Below are 10,109 nucleotides of genomic sequence, written 5' to 3'. Positions count from 1 at the left end.
TTTGGCTGATTACAGCATAAATTATTATTGCAGTAATAAATCCTTGTTATTGATCTGAATGTGTTTAAAAGGAAAAACTTAATATTCAAGTGGAATGTGTTGAATTAAAATTATTAAAGATTAAGAAAGTAAATGAAAATGACACTTCTTTCCTGTTATATTTCACTGGTTTTTATTTGTTCCACAATGAAAAATAATATAGGCAAATATCTTAGGTAGCCAGGGCTGTTGTAACAAAGTCCAATCCATTTGAATGGCTTAAGCAACAGAAATTGATTTACTTAGTTCATAGTTTTGGATGCTGAGAGTGAGTCGAAGATCAAGATGTCAACAGATTTTATTTCTGGTATACGTTATCTTCTTGGCTTGCAGAAAGATGGCTGCCTTATAGCTGTTTCATCACATAGGAGAGAGATAGACAGAGACAGGGACAGAGAGACAGAGACAGAGATAGAGAGAGACAGACAGCCTGGAGAGTGAGAGAAAGAGGAGAGAAAGAGCAGGAGCTCTAGTATCTCTTACTATAGGGATATCAATCCCATTATGACCCCCATGACCTCAACTTACACTAATTATCTCCAAAGGGCCTCATATCTAAATGTCATCACATTGGGAGTTAGGGATTAAAGGTATGAATTTTAGGAGGCCACAAACATCCAGTCCATTTGAGTAAGGATACATAGAACAAAATGAATAATCTAAAAAAAATACAATTTTCCAACTTTGAAAATTTAGACACTTAAGACATTGAATTTTTAAATCTGATGAAGAAATATTCAAAAAACAAATAATAAAAAAGCCCTGACTTTCCAGTCAAGTTATATTCATAAGAAATCACACAATATGTGTAACACATTAAAAGTGTAATGGTACTTTTGATTTGAGCTATCATCTTTAGAATAGAGCTAACTTTTATTTATGTATGTATTTTTGCTAGCTTTATTGAAGTACATTTTACAAACAAAAAATTGAATATATTTATTGTGTATGATGTGATATTTTTATATACATATATACTGGGAGATGATTAAATAAAACTAATTAAAATATCTATCACCTGAAATAATTACAACTTTTTGTGGTGTAATTAGAGGACTTATCTCTTAGCAAAGAGCTAGTTTTTAATTTATTTTAACTAAGACAAATAGTCTAATTATGTCCCAATGGCCATGACTACGATAACATGGATATATTCTGTTTTTACATCTTATTCTCAAAAATATGCTTTAAATTTATTTTTTCAATTAATTCTCCATTTAATACTTAAAGGCTACTTTTTAAAAATATTTGAATAAATTATTTCAAAGCCACTTATTTCTTGCAAATTATTTGGTGGTTTTTTCCAATTCTGTGAAGAAGGTCATTGGTAGCTTGATGAGAATAGCACTGAATCTATAAATTACTTTGGGCAGTATGGCCATTTTCACAATACTGATTCTTCCTAACCATGAGCATGGAAGGTTTTTCCATCTATTTATGTCCTCTCTAATTTCCTTGAGCAATGGTTTGTAGTTCTCTTTGAAGAACCCCTTTACAGCCTTTGTTAGTTGTATTCCCTAGTATTTTATTATATTTGTAGCAATTCTGAACGGGAGTTCACTCTTGATTTGGCTCTCTGTTAGTCTGTTATTAGAGTATAGGAATGCTTGTGATTTCTGCACATTGATTTTGTATCCTGATACTTTGCTGAAGTTGCTTAACAGTTTAAGGAAATTTTGAGCTGGTACGATGGGTTCTTCTAAATATACAATCATGTCATCTGCAACTAGAGACAGTTTGACTTCCTCTTTTCCTAATTATTAAACACCCTTTCTTTCTTTTTTTTTTTTTTTTGCCTGATTGCTCTGGCTAGAACTTCCAATACTATGTTGAATAGGAATGGGGAGAGAGGGCACCCTTGCCTAGTGCCGGATTTCAAAGGGAATGCTTTCAGCATTTGCCCATTCAGTATGATATTGGCTGTGAGTTTGTTGTAAATAGCTTTTATTATTTTGAGATACATTCCATCATTACCTAGCGTATTGAGAGTTTTAAGCATAAAGGGCTGTTGAATTTTGTGGAAGGCCTTCTCTGTATCTACTGAGATAATCATGTGGTTTTTGTCTTTGGCTCTATTTACATGATGGATTATGTTTATAGACTTGTGTACGTTGAACCAGCCTTGCATCCCCAGGATGAAGCCTACTTGATCATGATGGATAAGATTTTTGACATGCTGTTGCATTTGATTTGCCAGTATCTCATTGAAGATTTTTACATTGATGTTCGTCATGGATATTGGACCGAAGTTTTCTTTTTCAGTTGTGTCTTTGCCAGGTTTTGGTATAAGGATTATGTTGGTCTCACACAATGAGTTAGGGAGGATTCTCTCTTTTTGTATTATTTGGAATACTTTCAAAAAGATTGGTATCTGCTCCTCTTTGTACATCTGGACTTATTTTGATTGGTTGGCTATTAGTTGCTGTCTCAACTTCAGATTTGTTATTGGCCTATTCAGGGATTCAACGTCTTCCTGCTTTAGTCTTGAGAGGGTGTAAATGTCCAGGAATTTATCCATTTCTTCTAGATTAACTGGTGTATGTGCATAGAGTTTTTTGTAGTAATCTCTGATGGCATTTGTATTTCTGTGGAATTGATGGTGATATCCCCTTTATCATATTTATTGCATCTATTCGATTCTTCTCTTTTTTCTTTTATATTAATCTGGCTAGAGGTCTATCTATTTTGTTGATCTTTTCAAAAAACCAGCTCCTGGATTTATTGATTTTGGGGTTTATTTGTTTCTCTATCTCCTTCAGTTCTGCTCTGATCTTAGTTATTTCTTGTCTTCTGCTAGCTTTTGAATGTGTTTGATCTTGCTCCTCTAGTTTTTTTTAATCATGATGATAGAGTGTAAATTTTAGATCTTTCCTTGCTTCTCATGTGGGCATTTAGTGCTATAAATTTCCCTCTAGACATTGCTTTAAATGTTTCCCAGAGATTCTGGTATGTTGCGTCTTTGTTCTCATTGTTTTTGAAGAACATCTTTATTTCTGCCTTCATTTCATTATTTATCCAGTAATCATCCAGGAGCAGGTTGTTCAGTTTCCATGTTGCTGTGTGGTTTTGTGTGAGTTTTTTTATCCTGAGTTCTAATTTGATTGCCCTGTGTTCTGAGAGACTGGTTGTTATGATTTCCATTCTTTTGCATTTGCTGAGGAGTGATTTACTTCCAATTATGTGATTAATTTTAGAGTAAGTGCAATGTGGTGCTGAGAAGAATGTAAATTCTGGCGATTTGTGGTGGAGGGTTCTGTAGATGTCTATTAGGTTCACTCAGTTCAGATCTGTGTTCAAGTCCTATATATCCTTGTTAAGTTTCTGTCTCGTTGATCTAATATTGGCAGTGGAGTGTTAAAGTCTCCCACTGTTTTTGTGTGGGAGTCTAAGTCTCTTTGTAGGTTGTTAAGAACTTGCTTCATATATCTGGCTGCTCCTGTAATTTGGTACATAGATATTTAGGATAGTTAGCTTTTCTTGTTGCATTGCTCGTTTTACCATTATGTAATGCCTTTCTTTGTCTCTTTTGATTTTTGCTAGTTTAAACTCAGTTTTGTCAGAGACTAGAATTGCAACCCCTGCTTTTCTTTTTGCTCTCCATTTGCTTGGTAAATCTTCCTCAATACCTTTATTTTGAGCCTAGGTGTATCTTTGCACATGAGATGGGTCTCCTGAATACAGCACACCACTGGCTCTTGGCTTTTTATCCAATTTGCCAGTCTGTGTCTTTTGACTGGGGCATTTAGCTTGTTTACATTTAAGGTTATTAATGTTATGTGTGAATTTGATCCTGCCATTTTGATGCTAGCTGTTTGTTTTGCCCATTAGTTGACACAGTTTCTTCATTGTGTCGATAATTTCTTGCATATTGTTGATGTAATTATTCATGGATTCCATATTTGAAAATTCTCTTACACAATGAAATCTGATTGTAACATCAAAAACAAAACTCATGGGCATTGGTGGTCATAGATGAATATGGCCATAAGTAGAATGGAAAAAAAAAAAAAATGAGTCTTCTGACATAGGCCTTCCCAGTTGATGTCCCACAAAGTGACTCTCTGCCTTCTTGTTTTAGCTCTCATACTAAATAGCACAAAAAATAATCTAATGCCATTTTTTGTGCTATTTATTAATACTAAAATGCTCTTTACTATAATATATGTGCAAGAAGGCTGTGATATGCCTTATAAAGAAAACATGTTTGATAGACAAACTTTGTTCAGGAGTAAGTTATAGTGTTTTGGCCATGACTCCAATGTTAATGGATCAACTATGTAAATTGATCGTATGTAATATAATATTAATAAGATATCTTTAAACAGAAACACACATAAAATGATGTTTTGACAAGTTCGTAAATATGCTATGACCAGAAGCTGACAGGAAACTAACTCAGCATTTCCCCTAGGAACAACATTGAAAAAAAATATTCGCTAACTCAGTGTTCATGGCTTATAAACAAAACTACTAAAAATAATGATGATGAACTATAATATTTTTGGAGACACACACACACATACATAAAGAACTTAGGAAGAAGCTTAATAAAAAAAGACACTAAAGTTGTTAAACTGAATAACAGGGTGAGTGGTGATGTTATTCACTGAGAAGGTAATGCATATTGAAGAGGCATGCTGTGAGTTTTGCATGTGTTAAAAGTTTGCTTTGAAAATGTAAAATCGTAGAACCTAAAATTCCACTCTCTCTCAAAAGCATAGCTGAAAGATCTTTGGAAGTTGTACACTTCATTATAATATATTGATTCAATCTAACATATTGATATAAAATATAAATTTATAAGACATTAAAATACTCTGATGTTGAAAGCCAATGTATTACCTGTGTAAAATTTAGACCTGATGAGGAAGGAGAACTGAGTCTAAAAATTAGAAGTGTGAAAAAATGGTTGAGTTTTAAAAACATGCCAGGAACGGAGTAAATGGTAACTTATGAGTAAAGGTGCAAGAGCATAATAGGCTCTTACTCAGAGGAGAAAACATTTTAAGAAGTGACCTGTCGGGTTTAAGCTGCTAAAATGATTAAGAAGTTTATTTAATATGGAGATCATTGGTGACTTTGGTATTGAAAACCAAAGTGCTAGTGTATAGAGCAAAGATGTGTAATCAACTGTTAACAGAATAAGAAGCAAAGGATACACATATAGCTGCGAATAGGTTTATGGGTTTTATAATGAAATAATTGAACAGTTTTCCTCTGATTGTGTTTGTGTGCAAGTGGAAAAAGGAGGAAAGTTATCTGCTTAGAATGAGTACTTCAGAGAAGGTTTTGGAAATTTTGGAGATTTGAGAAGAATGATGAAATTGTGTTATAGTCTATGGCAGGGGGAATGTGAGTAGACTAGGGAGAGGCATGAGGCAATAAGGGTCCACTTGAGATTTTACATCCTAAACGGAGATTAATATATGATTAGCAAGGTGTATTTTCCTCCAGCCACCTTCATTGTTTGACTGACTCCAAAAAGAAGGTGTAGAGCAAATATTGACTGGATTTGAAGGCTTTTTGTTGTTTTTCACAGTAAAGTACCTGGTGGAAGGAACAACAAGTAAGTTGTAATCAGGTTGGTTACTATTGATTAAATCTAAGCTAGGTAAAATGGGAAATGAAGAGAGAAAATGATTAGAGTGAAAATTTAATTGAAAAATCTAATGGGTTTATAACTTTAGGGTTAAGAAGATTAGATGAAATGGGCTAAAACAATAGACTGGCATTTGGATAACATTAACATTGAAACTAATATTCGAAGGGTTATGTAGTTATGCCTACTGATAGTCTTGGGCATGACAATAGTAGTAATGGGCATAGGTAGCTTAGAAGAAAAGATAAACGCAGAGTTACATTTCAGGAGCAAGGAGTTGCAGGTTTGGGGCTGAGTGTTTCTGTATTTGCTCATATGCAATGTTTAAATTTGATTTAATAATCAAATATTGCTAATAATTTTATTTATTTATTTTGACACAGGGTCTCACTCTGTCACCCAGGCTAGAGTGCAGTGGCACAGTCTCAATTCACTGCAACCTCTGCCTACTGGATACAAGTGATTCTCCTGCCTCAGTCTCCCAAGTAGCTGGGACTATAGGCACCTGCCACTGCACCTGGCTAACTTTTGTATTTTTAGTAGAGACAGGGTTTCACCATGTTAGCCATGCTGGCTCGAACTTCTGACCTCAGGTGATCTGCCCGCCTCGGTCTTCCAAAGTGCTGGGTTTACAGGCATGAGCCACCGTGCCTGGCCAAAATTTTAGTTTGTTAACTAAACTTCACACAATTAAAAGAGACAAAATCAAAGTTAAAAATTAAATTTATAATAATCAACTTTCTAGGAAAGTTAATTTCTTTGTGACTCTTTGGCTAATCGTATATTTTGAATTTAAATAGGTATTAGTAAATTTGCACCTTGGACAATAACTCTTTGTTGTTGAATATAAAATTTAACAGATTCAATATGACTCATTAATTTGTAGACATTTCTGTATTTTTCACAATATTCCTCGTTTTATTTATTGTTTATAATGTTAAAATAAACTCCTTTTGTAAGACATAGGCAGAAAAAATATTTAAATTATTCTCTGCTGATGAATAATTTACATTTTTTTCACCATGCTGACAGGTGCTGTCTTGACAATTAATCTTGAAGACTTTATAATTCTCTGCCCATTAGCATATGATCCATTTTGCAATCAACACTAGAGGGTCTGAATGCAAAAAGTTTATAGTAGATGTTCCTAACAAATGTCTACACAATCTCTGGAATTCTCAAGGATATTATTTCAAGTAGAAATTGGTAATGAGTAAACAAAGAATGAAGGAGCTTAACTCTCCAGCTGGAAAGAAGTTAAAGGTTTGGAGGAAAAAGATACAGGGTACTCTTTTAATCACCTTACCACTTAATATATGTTAGATTTTTTAAAGATTTAGCCTGCTTAGTGTGAAAACCTCCCTTTATTTTGACTTAATGAAAATATTTTTAGCACTCTTTTGAAAATGTACCCGTAGTTTTGCTAAAGAACAGATGAATATATGAAAAACATAAACTAAAAAATTCAGTAGCAAGACATATTTATTTACATTATTTTAGTAATAACTTTTAATATATGAAACAAATTTTTGTATTTAGAAATGCTTTAATTAAAAATATATAAATTACAGTAACTCCATTTTGGGATTCACAAGTTAAGAGAGAGTTTGAAAATTGAAAGTGGAATTTCTCCATTGAGAAATTTACTAGCGTTTCCTCAAAGGCTTAGAATCATTTTCAACATTTTTTCTAAAATCTAATTTTGAAGCTGGACTTTGATAGAATTGTTTTAGAAACATAATATATGCATTCAACAAAGAGTTATTGAACTTGTATATATGCCAGGCACAGTGCCAGGATTGGAGGATACAATGCTAAATATGCTTTGCTCTCAAGTTTACCTACAAGGTTATACTCTTGTGGGTCTTAATCTATAAATCTGGGATGACAGAGTTCCAGGCCTTTTCAATTGTTAATGCCTTTTTTTTTTTTTTTTCTTTTCTTCAACACATGTTGGTTGCTGGAATTTAGTACATGCATAATTTTCAGAGTGTGGTTTAGAAGCAATATAGGTGGCTTGTTCTCTCTAGAAATAGTATACTTCCAACAAAGGCAGAATATTTATTAAGGGTTTTTGGAAAAAAAAAAAAAAACACAAAACAAAACTGCAAGACAATGATTCACAAAGTTAATATATTCAGTAATGGCAAAGGCTAGCCAATGGCAGAATAGGTCAGAATCTAAGGCGATAATGACAATTTTAAATCATGTATTACATCTCTGCTATTGTTGATCTCAGAATCCTGAAAATGAATACTGGGTAAGCAGTAATAGAGTCAGTGACAGATAAGCTTTATTAAAGACTTCAAACACATGAGCAGTTTGTTGAAGCTTAGGGCAGGAGGGTTTTGCCTGACCAGCCTCGTTTTCTCTTTTCTAAGACCTGTCTTCACACTCCTTCTCTATGATAAAATCTTTTGCTCACAGCCAAATGTTACTATCCTCCTTAATATGACTGTCTCCAGTGATGCAATCACAGCCTCTTTACCAGACCCAACTCTTGGTTAGAGCTAACTGGTCCAGGATTTGTTCCCCGATGCCAGTGAAGACAAGATTTACTGGAAAGGGTGGGACTAAATTGAATTAGTGAATACATCTATATTTTTAAGCTATAGTTTGTAAATCTTGGGTTGTTTATGGGTTGTTTGTTGGACCAAAGAAATGGAAGAAGGTTTTTACAGAGAAAAGCATGACACAGAAGTGCAGAAAAGAGCAGTCACACAACAATCCTGTGACTTCTTTTTTCATTTTTTCCCTAGAGTTGGGCCACCTTTTATTGCTCAAGCATCCTTATCTGAAAGCTAATTATGGTTGTTTTATTTTCCATTCTTAACGAAAGAACCCTAAGTAAACGTAAAGTCAAATGCCTAGAAAAGGCTGGGCACAGTGCTCATGCCTGTAATCAGAACTTTGGGAGGCTGAGATGGGAAGATCATTTGAGGCCACGAGTTAGAGAACAGCCTTGCCAACATGGTGAAAACCCGTCTCCACTAAAAATACTAAAATTAGCCAGGCGTGGTAGCACGTGCCTGTAATCCCAGCTGCTGGAGAGGCTGAGGCACAAGAATCGCTTGAACTTGGGAAGCAGAGGTTGCACTGAGCCAAGATTATACCACTCCACTGCAGCATGGGCAACAGAGCAAGACTCCATCTAAAAATAAAAATAAAATAAAAAAATTAAAAAGCCTAGGAGAAAACTTTTGTTGAAACTGACAAAATTCCTTGCATTTCTGAAGCAACTGAACATATATATGTAAAGTTTCGACCTAGAAAAACATTTATTTGTATAAAATTCAGTCCAATATTTTATATGAGATCATAATAAAATTATAGGAAACATATATTAAATGTTTGGACTAGTTATTATCAATTTCATTCAATTTTAATTTATTAAACATAAGTAAAGTAAGGAACCTCTAATGTGGAGAAGACACAGAGTCAAGATGAATACTTCCCATTAACATAGAAGAGCATCTGGCTGACTCTCTAGCAAGAGGTCACATCTGCTTAACATGAACAACCTCTCTAACTCACAAAAGGCAAGAAACAAATGGAAACATGATTTTTTAAAAAATTTAATCTCACATATATCCGTGACCCCAGTCATTTCAGCAAGGATGGCAGCAGGCCTTCCCTACTTTGAAAAACAGCATGGTTGCAGTTAATCTAAACTTGGAATTACAAGCTTCTCTCATGACATAAATAATGGATACAATGTAAATTGTCTGAGTTATGGTTACACTAAAAGCCCAGACTGCACCACTACATAATATATCCATGCAACAAAACTGTGTTTGCACTTCTTAAATATATACAAAAAAAAAAAAAAAAAAGAAATGTAAAGCAATCTAATTCTCTAGCACTAGGCATCTTTGTGTATAAAGAGTAAACCTCTTGTATGCAGTATTTTGGCTAAGATACTTGCAACTGAGCACTGCCCAGTCTGCCATAAATTGTGTATTATAGACTGAATTGTCTCCCCCTCACTCAAATTCATGTGTTGAATAGAAACATGCCTGTAATCCCAGCACTAAATAGAGTTAAAGGCTCTATTTCCAAATAGAGTCTTTAGGGTGATAATTAAAGTTGAATGGGGTCATTAGCATGGGATCTTAAAACCATCGGGCTTTTAGAGTGGTAAGGAAAGTTAACACCCTTTAGGGCCTTTAGGGTGGTAATTAAAGTTAAATGAGGTCATTAGAGAGGGACCTTAAAGCCTTAGGGCTGATGTCCTTATAAACAGAGGAAGTTATACAAAAGGTCTCTCTCCCTCATTCTTTTTCTCTGTCTCTTTCTCTCTATTCTCTGCAGGCTAAGAAAGGAAAGGCCATGTAAGAACTCAGCAAGAAAGTAGTCAAACCAGGAAGATAGCCTCACCAAACACCAACCCTGACAGCATGTTGATCTTGGACTTCCAACCTCCAGTGTTATGAGAACATTAATTTCTGTTGTACAAGCAATCCAGTCTGTT

Source organism: Sapajus apella, unplaced genomic scaffold (assembly GCF_009761245.1).
Source record: "Sapajus apella isolate SASKATOON/1434 unplaced genomic scaffold, GSC_monkey_1.0 scaffold27, whole genome shotgun sequence".
NCBI lineage: Eukaryota > Metazoa > Chordata > Mammalia > Primates > Cebidae > Sapajus > Sapajus apella.
The sequence above is the reverse complement of the archived record's forward strand: the minus strand, read 5'-3'. Positions refer to the sequence as shown.